Raw genomic sequence first — 13,913 nt, 5'->3', positions numbered from 1 at the left:
ATAGACACCTGGGCCAAAGAGCATGGCATTGAGTGGGTCTATCACATCCCCTACCATGCACCAGCCTCCGGGAAAATCGAACGATAAAATGGACTGCTAAAGACTGCACTGAGGGCAATGGGTGGTGGGACATTCAAGCATTGGGATACACATTTAGCCAAAGCCACCTGAATAGTCAACACCAGGGGATCTGTTAATCGAGCTGGCCCTGCCCAATCCAAACCCTTACGTACTGTAGAGGGGGATAAAGTCCCTGTCGTGCACATAAGAAATATGCTGGGGAAGACAGTCTGGGTTACTCCTGCCTCTGGCAAGGGAAAACCCATCCGTGGGATTGCTTTTGCTCAAGGACCTGGGTGCACTTGGTGGGTAATGCGAAAGGATGGGGAAGTCCGGTGTGTACCTCAAGGGGATTTGATTTTGGGTGAAAATAGCCAATGAACTGAATTGTATGGTGTTAAATGTTATATGATATAGTATATCATTATTTCTATGGTTGCTATCAATTGTATAGCAGTTGAAATCACCCAGATTAATGAAGAATGAACTAACTCCGATGAAACCGAGCAAAGCGCAATGATGATAGAACCGGACAAGCGCAGCAATAATGGAATGAGAACTGGCTTCAGGAAGCAACAGTCCAACACCACACACCATCTTTCTGGCCCTGAAAGACTGTTATGACAGATGGAGCCCAAAGTCGTGGACTAAATGAACTCAGTGGACATTTTGGAGGGATGGCCCATAGACTAAGGGAATGATATCTCTGTGTGTGTGTATATATATATGTATATAGACAAGAAAGGTGGTCATGATTAATTGGAATGTATCGGAAAATGTGACACTTAGGCATGACGTAAATGGTATAGAATAAGGGTTGGATAGTGTCCTGGTTTTGGCTGGGATAGGGTTAAATTTCTTCCTAGTGCTGTGTTTTGGATTTAATATAAGAATGTTGATGACACACTGATGTTTTCAGTTTTTGCTAAGTACTCTGCTAATCAAGGACATTCAGCTCAAGAAAAAATACAAAACAAAACAAAACAAAACAAAACAAGCGTTGGGAGGGAAGACAGCCAGGACAGCTAGCCCAGCTGGCCAATGGGGTGTTCCATACCATGTGACGTCATGCTCAGTATATGAACTGTAGGCGTGATCCAGGACGTAGCGATCGCTACTTGGTTATTGTTCAGCGCGGGTGGTGAGCAATTGCATTGTGCATCACTCATTTTGTATATGCTATCATTATCATTATTATTTTCCCTTTTCTGTTCTGTTAAACTGTCTTTATCTCAACCCATGAGTTTTTCCCACTCTTACCCTTCCGTTTCTCTCCCCGTCCCACTGTGGGGGCGGGGGGAGTGAGCGAGCAGCTGCGTGGTGTTTGGCTGCCTGCCAGGTTAAACCACGACAAGGTATTTTCAAAGGAGTGGGGCAATGCTGCTTCAAAATTTCCTTAATAATGTCCCTGCCTTTAGCCATACCTATGGAGAAACTTCAGTGCTAACTTCTCGACCCTCACCTCTGTATCAAATACTAGAGTACTTATACTTTTGTATAATAATAATAATTAAAATACAAAAATGGCTTTTCAATACTAAGACTTGCATTACAAGCTTCACAATTTTCTTTTACTTCTTATTAATGGTATGTGTATGATTTTAAAGGAACCTGGGACCAAATTAAGGTATGTCTTGGTGAGATATCTCTCACTTGGTTTCTGCATAAATGTGTGCTCTGTCTGCAGTCTGTGAACAAAACCTTAAGCCATTTTGAAAATGCTGAAATGTTTATTGGGACAGCAATTTGTTAGGTAAATCCCTCAGTTTGCTTTTGTTCCAGGGCTCCAACACATCCTAGTCTTCAATTAAAAGGAAAGAGAGGGTCTTCCTTCTGAGTCACTGATTGATCTTAAACTGGCACAGGTTTTTTTAATGTCACCTGAAGTCATTGTAACTTTGAAATCAGTCTACTAAGATTTGCTATAAATGGTCTATTCCATAACAGAGTATAAAGGGTTAAGAAATGATGAACAGATGTTAAAAGCACACAGTGGACAATCCCATCAGGAAACACTGCAGTGAGTCTGGGGCTATAAACAAACTGCTGGATTCCAGGACATTTTAAAAATAGTATTTCTTATAGGAACTGATAAATTCTGTAAAGGTGTCCAAATGGAACATCAAGGTAAACTTCATATTCATTAGGGAGTGGAGGCTGCAAGGCTGTGAGACTTTAAAGACACCTCCATTGCCTGAGCACCATGATGCAGTGAATGACTTATGTATGCTGCAAATTCAGAAGCCAAATGATAATTTTTGGTGTTCATCATTCAACAGCTTTTCGTTCTATATATGCATCAGTGGGTATAAAACTCACTACAATGGAGATGCTGCTTTTTACCTGTCAACCAGCATAGTTTATTATAGCAGCTCTGATGTTGATCCATGAAACTGAACCTCATTTGCATGAAATTCCCCTTGAATTTTCTTTTTAAGAATGCTTTAATTTAGTGGGCAATTACAATTAAAATGTCATCCAAAGTTGTAGTCTGAAGATATTGTAGCAAGTATGTAAGAGATGAGAGGAATGTAAAGGAGAAATGAATTAGAGAAAGTGTTTCTTGGTTGTCGTAGCTCAAAAGGAGGGCTTGGAGTTTGAGTTTTTTAAGCTAACCAGTAATTATGTAAGAACAGGCCCTACAGAAAGAACAATAAGGTTTTTCTAGATTAAAGCATCAAATGAAGGCTTAAGTGAGATATTTTAGACAGTCTGATCATTCCTCAGCTTTTAGGGATTTTTATCTTAATTCTGTGTAGATTCTTTCTGAATTTGTACTACTTGTTAAGAAAATAGAGAAAGGATTTTTTAAAATTGTTTTTCAAGCATCCTTACCTAAGGAATTAAAATAATTCTGATCTGCAAAAGTAATATTAATTAAAGCACTGGAAGTGTATGTTTTAGTGTGTGTGGAAATGCTCTGGGTAAAATTTGGCCCTGTCCTGAGTACAAGCCACTGCATCCATCACTCAAATACACATGCAGATATTAAATATTTAACTAAGGTATATATGCCCATTATAGATTTCACAACATTCTTTGTGAGGATGTTTAAACAAAGGAATGACTCTTCTGACACAATACAAGCTGACCAAAGCCAGGAAAATAAAAGTCTAAGAATCGGTCTGTAAATATCAGGACAACATCCAAGACAAGGAAAGTTTCTCCATCTGAATTTCCAACTGTTGTTAGTTTGTGAATTTGCATGTTACAATTACCTTCCTTTTCTAAGAGCAGCCTTTCACAGCATATATATAAAATAAAAGATTTATATATATATAAAAAATAATATAGATACATACATATGACTACATGTATAGAATTAAAAAACTTTTTTTTTTTAAATAGCAGCCTTTCTCTCTCTTTCCTTTGTCATCTGCCAGGCCCTGCCAGCATGGTTCTCTTGACTCTGAAATTGTAAAACTGCCTAATTGTCTGGACGGACTGAATTAAGGCTTAACAGTATTAGGTCTGAGCATTTATTTTAAAGAATCTAAATGTCCCAACACCTGTGGTGGGCATAGAGAATGTTATTACCTTCTTGGTAGAGTCAGCCTCTTCAGAATAATAGGACAGAAGTAGGAGATAGGAGACTTACAGGTCTGTATTTTTCTAAATGCTCTACTGGTGACTTGGAGAAAGAGAGGTGCTGAGGAGTAGAGAAGACAACAGGAGAAGAAAGGACAAGCCTACATAATATAAATGTTTTCTCCCCTTAAAGCTGTTTTTGTGCAAATATTTTAAAGGAAAATAATTGTGTGAGGAGCAAGACTCTTAATTCAGTAGTTTTGGAATACCTACCTGAATGCAAATTATGGTCATCTGCTTACTAATTGTTTTCATTTCTGATTACATTGCAGAAAATTCATGGTTAATGGCTCTAATTAATAACATGAGAAAAATAATTTCATGACTCTGGCTGTATGTTTATTATTTACATACCTGAATACAGAGGAAGGTGTGTTTCTTGTATGTGCACTGAAATGGAGAAGTTCCTGACAAACTCTCTAAGACTCAATTTGGAGTTTTAGAAAGCAGGTATTCTTTATTGCAGCGCTGGACTCACAGGGGATCGCTCCACCTAGTGTGCGTGCCAAATCACTTAACCATAGAAGTTATATACAGTTAGAGTATACGTATTCATTACATTTCCTGGAATTCATTAACATATGCAAAAGTCTCAGTCTTCACGCATGCTTAGTTTTAGCTCCTGGCTTAAGTAGCGCAATTCTCACTAGCACCACCCTCTTATCTCAAGATACAAGGTTGGCCTCCTTATCTGGAATACTGAGTTTCAAGGCCTTTTTATCTACTATGTGTCAGGTCGGCCTATTCACAAGGTGTTCCTAACCATCTGCATCATTTCAACCAAAGAACTGTAAATCTCTTCATTGTTCCTTCCTATTTGATGTTAATCCCTATCAATCCCTCCTTTTCTTTTGAGGGTATATAGTTAAAGCTATATCCTTCAATAAATTAAGCTCCTTTGAGGCTATAAAAGGAGAACTTCACTGTAGTTCCTCTTATATTAGTCTCACCCTCTCAGAACTTTGGTTTCCAATTATAGAACAACATTTCCAAAAACACTGTATTATTACATATATGCAAACAAAAACCAATATAGCAATCATTAAAATGCCTAATAACTTTCTCACCCATTGACTAAGGTCGGGAATCCATGAAGTTAACCATTTGAATGTTTCCCCAAGTCCACATGAAGTGTCATCTTTCCGTGTTTCATGGAGCAATTTTGTCTGTTTCCAAATTTCTTCTAAATCAGTAGAAATTCTACCACTTTGATCTACGTATACGCAACAGCTTGTGTTTAGCATTGTGCATACTCCTCCTTGAGAGGTTAACATCATGTCCAAAGCCATTCTATTCTGAAGGGTTATTTCTGCCAATTCAGACACTTCTTCCTGCAAGGCCTTTATAGCGTCATAGGTTTCATTCCCAAATTTCTCAACCATAGCAGATATATTTACTACAGCTTTCTCTAGTTCACCAACTCCTAAGCATGGGATAAACCATCGTGCAAAAGAATGGAACCCGGTGGGTCTATCTACTAATGGGTTATTTCCAGCTCTCTTACTTCTTCGAAGATAAGTTCTTAGCCACATTTTAGACTCTAATTTCTCAACCACAGTAATGTGTGGTACTACTGCTCCCAAAGCACATACCCCTGACCAATTTGGTGGCAAGACCTTAAGGGCCTTGTTTCCACAAATCCAATACCAACCTCTTCCTTCAGGTACCGGCCATTCAAAAGATTCAAAAGGTCTTAAACCTCCGATATTTATAGTCTTATTGCAATCAGAATAATTTCCAACAAAGTCAGTCTTTCTTAGGCACCTGATTTTGTCCATTCCTCTGGGGGGGCTACACCGTTGTACACATGTACAATATTTTTGTTCTGGAGTTGGGGTCTCAATTATCCATTCCTGTTCTTTCATTTCCCTACTTATGTTAAAAGAGGTGTTTACCCACAGAGTGTTCCAAGATATACTAGCTGGTATAGGGATTCCAATTAAGGGGACTCCCTTCTTTGAATGCTCCGGAAAATGAGTACAGGCCCAACAATCTGACTTATTAGCGATCTGGACTGTTCTTTGTAACAAGTCTATATGTAGGTTTCCTTTCCATGGATTCCCTGACCCCTCATGGAATAGTTCTATCCAAAAGCAACAATGGAATATCAAGTCTCTTAGTGTTTTCATTCCTTATTCAAAAGCTAATATCAGTGTATAATACGTCAAAGTCCCAAGTGTAATTTACTGCATTCGAGAGAGTTTCAACTTTAATTGTCCTGTCCTCTCAGAAGTCCATTCTCCAGGTGGAGCTTTCTTCACACAAGTATGGTGTACCCAGGGTGTCTGCTCCTTGATCTTGATTGCAGTAAAGGTTGTCAGCAACACCTGGAACGGTCCCTTCCACTTTTCTTCCAACGGTTGACCTGCAAAAACTTTGACATAAACCCAATCCCCTGGCTTAAAAGGGTGAACCGGTTGGTCTAGGCCCCTAGCTCTGGTTCCTAAGACAACTTTTTCTATTTGGCTCAATTGTTTTCCTAGAGCGATCATATACTGTTGCAAATATCCTTCTCCTAACTGATTCAAATCTTCTCTATATTGCAATTGCTATGGCCTTCCAAACAGAATTTCAAAAGGACTTATGCTTTCCTTAGTTCTCGGTTTTGTTCTGATCCTAAGCAACGCAAGTGGAAGCGCTTGATACCAATATAGATTAGTTTCTTGACAAATTTTGGCTAGTTGTTGTTTTATCAAATGATTCATCTTCTCAGCCTGCCCACTTGCTTGGGGTCGATGTGGTGTATGTAACTGCCACTCAATCCCTAGCATTTTGCTAAGTTGTTGAACTATTTGTGCGCAAAAGTGAGTACCTCTATCTGATGATATTACTGCTGGTATTCCAAATCGAGGTATGATTTCATTCAGCAATACTCGGATGACTTCTCGAGCTTTGTTTGTTCTGCAAGGGAAGGCCTCTGGCCAACCTGAGAATGTGTCTGTTAACACTAACAAATACCGATACCCCCCTTTTCTTGGGAGTTCGGAAAAGTCTATTTGCCATTGTTGCCCTGGGATGTTACCCTTTCCAATTGTCCCTACCTGTACCCTATTGGTTGTATTAGGATTGTTTTTCAAACAAATTTCACACTGCTGCGTTACTTGTTTCACCACAGTATACAAATTGTGACCTACTATTCTTTTGTTTAGATCCTTGTACAAAGCATCTGCTCCCCAATGAGTTTTGCTGTGCTCATCCGAAATTAGTTTCCACAATATTCTGGAGGGTATTACAATACATCCACCTGGTGTATATACCCATCCGTCGTCTTTTTCTTTCCCTCCTAAATTGTCAATCAAATTCCTATCTTCCTTTGAATATCTTTCAGAGCCTAAATTTAATTTTAATACTTGAAATTTACTGTCTGGAATCAAGGCCAATGCCTCAACTTCCATCCTTTCTGCGGCTTGTCTGGCCTCATAGTCTGCCAATTTATTTCCAATTTCCTGTTCAGTATTACCTTTTTGGTGTCCTCTGCAATGCATAATAGCCACTTTCTCTGGCAATTTTACAGCTTCTAAGAGTTGTAAAATTTCTTTTGCATGTTTTATCTGTTTTCCTTGGGCTGTAAGCAATCCTCGTTCTTTCCAAATGGGTCCGTGGGCATGCACCACTCCAAAGGCATATTTAGGATCAGTCCATATATTAATTTTCTTCCCTTTTGATAATTCTAGGGCCCGAGTCAAAGCAATTATTTCGGCCTTCTGTGCAGATGTCCCAACAGGTAAAGATTTAGCTTCTATTACCTTATGGGTGGTAGTTACAGCATATCCAGCCTTACATTCTCCTTGCTTCACAAAGCTGCTCCCGTCTGTGAACCATGAGTCCTCAGCGTCCTCTAGTGGTTCTTCTTTCAGATCCGGTTGACTGGAAGAGACAGCTTCCATGGTTTCTAAACAGTCATGTATCACAGGTTCTGAAGTATCTCCACTGAGGAAAGATGCTGGGTTTACAATATTAGTAGTCTGTATATTAACATCATCCTGTTCTACCAAAATAGCTTGGTACTTCAAAAATCTGGAAGGAGAAAGCCAGTGACTCCCCTTTTGTTCTAATACTGCTGAAACTGTATGGGAGACCAATACCGTTATTTTCTGACCCATAGTAAACTTGCGGGCTTCCTGAATGTTGAGGACGACCGCTGCCACTGCTCGCAGGCATCCGGGCCATCCTTTACTCACTTCATCTAATTGTTTGGAGAAGTAGGCAACCGCTCTCTTGTAGGGTCCTAATCGTTGAGCAAGCACTCCCAGTGCTATGCCCTGTCTCTCATGAGAAAACAACCAAAAGGGTTTTGAAATATCCGGGAGGCCTAAATCTGGGGCTTTCATAAGTTCCATTTTTAACTGTTGAAATGCTCTCTTTGCTTCCCCCATCCAAACTAGTTTTAATGGATTTTCTTTCAGTAGTTCATACAGTGGTTTCACCAAAAGTCCATAATTATATATCCATAATCTGCACCAACCTGTCATTCCAAGAAAGGTTCTGAGTTATTTTACCATCCTGGGTTCTGGTGTGTGGCAAATAGCTTCTTTTCGTTCCGCTCTGAGTTCTCTTTGTCCTCCTGAGATTTCAAATCCGAGTTATGTCACTTGTGATTGTACCAGCTGAGCTTTCTGTTGAGAGACTCGATATCCGCGTAATCCCAAAAAGTTAAGCAAACTTACAGTCCGTTGCACACATTCTTCTTCTGTTTCTGTAGCAATTAAAAGGTCATCTACATATTGTAACAGAGTGCCGTCTTGTGATGGGGGATTCCAAGTTTCAGTCTCTCATGCTAATTGATTACCAAAGATAGTAGGACTGTTCTTGAATCCTTGGGGTAACACTGTCCAGGTTAATTGGGTCTTTCTCCCTGTATCGGGATTTTCCCACTCAAATGAAAATAATTTTTGGCTTTCTTTTGCCAGGGTCAGACAGAAGAAGACGTCCTTTAGATCCAGTATGGTAAACCATATCTGACTATTCTTTAATTTAGTTAGCAATGTATAAGGATTCGCTACCACAGGGTGCAAGTCTTCTACAATTTTGTTTATTGCTCTCAAATCTTGAACCAATCTGTAACTTTTGCCATCCGGCTTTTTCACAGGTAAGATAGGAGTGTTATACTCTGATTCACATTCCACAAGTAGTCCAAATTGCAAGAAATTATCAATTATTTCTTTTATTCCCTTTCGATCTTCTAACTTCAAAGGGTACCGTTTAATTCTAACTGGGCCAGCCCCTGGCTTTAATTCTGTCTTTATTGGTGCTGCATTTTTGGCTTTTCCAGGTATCCCAGAGGCCCACACCCCTGGATATACCTGATCTAAAATTTCTTGGGGTATTTGTTTTGCTTTTTCAGCTTGTATTAGAGCCAGGCTTAAGACTTCGATTAATTGTTCATTTTTAATTTTAAATTCCATTTTATCCTTTTTGAATGTTATTTCTGCTCCTAATTGTTCTAATAAATCTCGCCCCAACAGGGATTTTGGAGAATTTGGCATATACAAAAACTTATGTATCCCTATTTGTTTTCCTAACTTGTATTTTAGCGGCTGTAAAAACAAAGCTTTGTCTTGTTGGCCAGTAGCTCCTATCACAGTCACAAAATCCTCATCCACAGGTATTAATTCTTGGTTTAATACAGAGTAAGAGGCACCCGTGTCTACCAAAAATTCGACTTCTTTGCTCTGCTTTCCTAGCTTCATTTTAACCAGTGGATCTGCCAGGATAGATTCCCCAGGTCCCCATCACTCGACCTCCACAATGGTGGAGGCCTTAATTCTTTGCAACTTTGGGCACTCATTTTTCCAATGTCCCTGTTTTTTACAAAAGGCACACTGATCTTACCGTAAAGGTGATCGAAAATCTCTTTGATCTTTCATAGCTTTTCCTCTGCCATTCACTCTAAAAGGTCTCCCATTTCTCCGATTTCCTCCTTCAAGAACTGCTACTAACTGGGTATTCACCTTTGGTTTGTTCTCTGTTTCGAGATACCGTCCATGCTACATTCAACATTTTTCCCAAGTTTTGGGCATCCTCATCCTGTAACTTTTGCAATTTCTTTCTAATGTCATCAGAGGATTGTACCATAAACATAGGAACTAACTGTCGTTGCCCTTCATCAGATTCCACATTTAAAGTTGTATATTTACTAGCTGCCTCTTTTAATCTATTAAAAAAATCGGTGGTGTTTTCTTTCCGATCTTGTTTTATCTCATATAACTTAGACCAATTTATAGCTTTCAGAATAGCAGCTCTAATACCGTACAATATTAATTTTCGATATTGCTCTAACCTGGCCCTATTGGCAGGAATATTCGGGAAAGTGATCTTCTACTGCCCCTTGTAGGACCCCTGTACGTGATTTCTTATAGCTCATTTTATCATATCCATGTCTGTGGAGTCAAACACCATCAAACATCAAACACCATCACAGCATCTAAGTCACTCCAATCTGGATCTTGAGTTTTTATTAACATTTCAAAAGCTCGGGCTGTCTTTTCAGGGTTATCTCGATAATTGCCCACTGCTTGTCTCCAATTGTTCAAATCTGTGATTGAAAAGGGGACTTTAACTACTACCGGACCTTCCGGTCCCACAGCCTCCCGTAAAGGAGCCTGAATGGGTAATGCATTCTTGCCGCCTTTGTTCCGAGTCCTCCCTGCCACAGGGCTAAAACCTCCGCCTTCCTTTTTCTCAACAGTTTCTGAATCGCTCTTATCCGGAGATGCGTCAACATCCCCCTCTGCCCCCCTTTCTAGCAACCTAGCCCGGGGCGTTATCAACATTTCCATTTCTTCCTCTTTATCTTGTTCCTTTGTTCCCAAACATCTCTGCCCAATGCTACATGCTCAACAACAGCGTTTCAACTTTCCCTGATCCTTCTTTCGTTCCTTTTCTAATGCCAGTACTAAAGGGTCTTGAGGTGCTAAATTTATACCACACTCCTGCCATTCCGGATGGTTTCGCAAAGTGAAAAACATATCTGCATACATTACTTCATCCCATTTTACACACGGGAAATCACACAAACAAACTTTTCGCATAACAACAACACAAATATTCAATCACTATGACAATACCTTTACACAAAACAATCGAAGGGGACTCGAATCCCTGTGTCACTCTCAGCAAACAGACAAATATTTACAATAGTTACCACGGGCTTATTCAGATTTTACCAAATGGGGACTCTTAACCCCGAACCAAATGGGGACTCTAACCCCGAACCAAATGGGGACTCTTCTTCAAGATACCTCCACTCTGCTTACCGCCCATTACGATATACACAAAATTCTTACACAAAGAATAACAAAATTCTCTTATCACAATAACAATAACAACAAATCATTATGAACAATAGTATACGGCAGTATACCCCAAAACTCATTTAGAGTACCAAAATCATAACAAGCAACAGTATACAGATGATTCCATATACTTCCAAACTTATTCAGAATCAAAACCAAAACGAAAATCAGAACCAAAACCAATGTATACGTATACCACTGAGGTGCACCAAAACCAAAATCAAAACCAAAACCAAAACCAATGTATACCACTAAGGTGCTAGCGCCTCGGTATACGCCGTCCTGCGTAGGACCCTCTGCCTACGTCTTATGGAGAGCCCAAATTGGCCAATCCCAAAAGTTAAAGAGTTAAAGAATACCTTTATCAAATAGATAGTCCTGCAGTGATCCGGATGAGGCAAGGAGTCCCTCCGGAGAAGTCTCCGGGGGTACCCAACGGAGTCCTTTTTCTCAGCGGGTCCCGCAGGTAAGCAGAGGAGGTCCCATCTGGGTCGCCAATCTGAAACGGAGAAGTTCCTGACAAACTCTCTAAGACTCAATTTGGAGTTTTAGAAAGCAGGTATTCTTTATTGGGCCGGACGCACAGGGGATCGCTCCACCTAGTGTGCGTGCCAAATCACTTAACCATAGAAGTTATATACAGTTAGAGTATACATATTCATTACATTTCCCGGAATTCATTAACATATGCAAAAGTCTCAGTCTTCACGCATGCTTAGTTTTAGCTCCTGGCTTAAGTAGCGCAATTCTCACTAGCACCACCCTCTTATCTCAAGATACAAGGTTGGCCTCCTTATCTGGAATACTGAGTTTCAAGGCCTTTTTATCTACTATGTGTCAGGTCGGCCTATTCACAAGGTGTTCCTAACCATCTGCATCATTTCAACCAAAGAACTGTAAATCTCTTCATTGTTCCTTCCTATTTGATGTTAATCCCTATCAGCACGCAAAGCAACTATGGCCTACCAGAGCATGGGAACTAGCAAACCTTAACCTCCATATATAGTAAAACTGAGTGGCTATTCCAGGATGCGATACCCCAATGGATGTTTACAAATAGAACAATGAATTCATCTAAGAGATATGTTTTGTATTTTCTACCTAATTGTTCTCAGGCAGCTATTTTTGCAATTAGTAACTTGCAGATTCACAAAAAAACAGTTTAGAAACTTTTTCAGATGGCTTTTGATTTTTGAGGTCATACCAATGCAACCAAACTGCTATAGTTCTGGTGCGACATTTTCTTATTTATGTGCATTGCTGTTTCTTAGTAAATGAAGTTGCAGATCATGGGAGAAACGCTGTACCAAGGACTTGGCTGAGTGAGGCACAGCCTAGGAAGGCACTGTGCAAATTACTCAACATTACTCAAACAATGCAGCTAATTCCTATTCTACCACACCTTTGTTATTCCAATTCCAATTCTCTCTTGAACAGAAGCTTCAAATTGCACTGTATTTTGCAATCAAATTGCATGTCCAACAGACAAAGATGAGATCAGACTCTGGACATTTGTCCCAGGTGTTATTTGGTTTTCAGTCTCCAGGGATGCCCTCACCTTCTTTGTGTCAGCCATTCATCGTAGATGTTTCACTGGTCAGAAAATGAAGCAAGAAAGGCAGTAGCCTCTTTAGGCTTTTTAGACCTTTCTGTCAGGATGAATGCTTTAGCTGTGTAATGGGATTCACAACCATTCTCTCTTAGACCAGGATTTCTAAATTAAACTTATTTAGGTACCACCAGAAATCCCTTCTCAGTCTTAGTGCTCAGAAAATGTTTCCTATTGCATTACAAGAATATTTTACTATATTCTTCTTTCCTAAAGGCCCTAGAACCCCTGAGGCTGAGAAATACTGGCTGTTCCTATCTCTGTCTTGTATCATGTACAATCTTTCAGGCAATCATGGGTGTGAGACCCTTATTTAGCTTCCAGTTGATATCCATAGTTGTAAAGAGATGAATAGACAGAAACCAAAGAGAAAGCAATGTCCAGACACCACTTTTTGCCATGACTTCCAAGGGAGACATTTATTTTTTTTAACAGATTAAGATTTTGTTATATTTTCCTAGCATTTATTTGACCATTAGATCAGTAACAACAACTATTTCAGAAAATATTAAGAAACCTAATTTTAACTGTTCAAGTAATGCCACCTCTACCCTTTCCCCCCAAAAAAAGTAGTTACATTATAATGTGATATTGTTGTCCGAAAAGCGGATTCGTGCTCGGCGTGCAAGTAACCAATTCCACACGCTCAGGAGAGATATTGTTTTATTCAGGCCTGGGTGCTCAGTGGACTTGCCACAAATCAAGCACACCTGGTCTAATCACCTTTCTGTTTATATCCATGCTTCTCATACATATTTTAAGATTCTCTTTTACATATTCATTAAATTTCCAAGAACTAATTATAATATTACATCATCCTAGACACATGCGCACTAAAGTCTTTGGGGTCTTCTTGAGGGTCTCGGGTGGTCTCCGGTGGTCGGCAGGGTAGTGAATTCTTCGTGAACCTGTTCCTTTCTTCCCTTATAAGGTCGAGGTTTGTCTCCGAGCCACGTCTGGATCATGTTCATTTATGGTTCTTGATTTTAAGGTTAATCTTTACTAGAGTCTAACAATACTACACACCTGCAAACACAATACCTAATTTTTTAAGCATCACATCTTCATTGTTTTAAAATTACAGAAATGAAGAGAACAGTATACAATGTTCGAAATTACAAAACGAACAAACTATACCTACTACATCAATTCCCCCCTTTGAGACTTATGATGTTAAGCATCATGAGTCTCACACCATTTACTTATAAACATTTGGTCTACAAAAAGACATACATCGAATCATACAACAAGTAATTATAACTAAAATGACGATCAGTATCGCAAATAAAAACAATTGCCTGAGCCAATTCAAATTTGGAAGCCACGAAAATAACCAAGAAAGGTCTAACCCTTCTCATTCC

General features: G+C 39.5%; 1 long non-coding RNA gene across 1 annotated transcript; it reads right to left on the bottom strand.

Moving 5' to 3' along the window:
• Positions 1-5,467: 5,467 nt before the first annotated feature.
• On the bottom strand, positions 5,468-8,162 carry LOC142075116 (uncharacterized). Its single transcript, XR_012670782.1, has 3 exons — positions 8,114-8,162; positions 7,430-7,591; positions 5,468-6,013 (listed from the first exon to the last, which is right to left on the bottom strand). It is a non-coding gene; the product is annotated as an uncharacterized LOC142075116 (long non-coding RNA).
• Between the last annotated feature and the right edge of the window lie 5,751 nt (positions 8,163-13,913).

This window comes from Calonectris borealis, chromosome W (genome assembly GCF_964195595.1).
Source record: "Calonectris borealis chromosome W, bCalBor7.hap1.2, whole genome shotgun sequence".
Classification (NCBI taxonomy): Eukaryota; Metazoa; Chordata; class Aves; order Procellariiformes; family Procellariidae; genus Calonectris; species Calonectris borealis.
This window is presented reverse-complemented; position numbering and strand designations above follow the sequence as displayed.